Source organism: Triticum aestivum, chromosome 5D (assembly GCF_018294505.1).
Source record: "Triticum aestivum cultivar Chinese Spring chromosome 5D, IWGSC CS RefSeq v2.1, whole genome shotgun sequence".
NCBI classification, from domain to species: Eukaryota; Viridiplantae; Streptophyta; class Magnoliopsida; order Poales; family Poaceae; genus Triticum; species Triticum aestivum.
Window position 1 is genome coordinate 57783486 of NC_057808.1, and position 1031 is coordinate 57784516.

Consider the following 1031-nt stretch of genomic DNA (forward strand, 5'->3'; position numbering starts at 1 on the left):
TGCTAAGTTTATCTGTCTTGCATTATTATGGTCCATGTAAACATACTTTACAATCCAGTAAGAAGTTTGCTTTGTTTGTTGCTACCGCCTACTTTGTTAAAGCATTTGATGGGGACGACTCATGTACTCATTTTCGTTGCTTACTAAAAGAAAAAAGAAAACAACACAAAATAGTATTTGTTTGATTGAAGTCGCCAAATACTTTTCATTATGATTCGTAATTCATTTTTTTATTGAGTGCATGTTGAGGTAGCATTATCTTTTTATCTCTTTTAAATCGCCAAATAACTCCTCCTTGGCGGTCTATGGTGAAGTATGATGTGAAGGACAGAGGGCACCATGGCGAAGGCGAGGCGGGCGTCATCCGATTTTGAAGGAGAGGGCTTCAATGAAAAATGTCAGGCTATGGCGAGAAAGGGTCCCACAAAAAAGGAAGGGTGCATTGTGGGGAGGAGTTTTTGTGTTGGGACCATGTGTTAGAGATAACATGATGGATACTCCGAACAATAACATTTCTTCCCCACATATGGGTTGGATTTTGGGGAGTTGAGACTCTCCCGAAGATTGAATTTTGTGGAGTCTCGTTTGATGTCCGAAAACGCCCGGACTTATGCGAGAGAAATGAGCTTTGATCTTAGATTCGACTTTGGAGACTATCTTAATTATTTTTTTGATTTAGTTATATGCATTGCAACCCGTAGCAACGCACGGGCGTTCTACTAATTAAATGTTGTTTCTTTCTCAAATAGAATCAGGGACATTAGAGCAACTCCAATGGGGCAACCCATTTCGTCCGCCGCCATCCGTTTGGGTCGGCGCGGACAAAAGAGGTGGCCCAACGCGGCGACCCAAACCCAAATCGCGTCCGCGCCGACGCATTTGCGGCCCAAATGCATCGGCCCGAACGAGGAACGGACGCCATGCACGCCTTCTCGCTGTCCGCCACGTCCCCACCTGGCGGCCGTCCAACTACCACGGTCAACATAATTTATGACGGCCGCCCACCTCGGGCCCATGCGTCAGTGACGGCG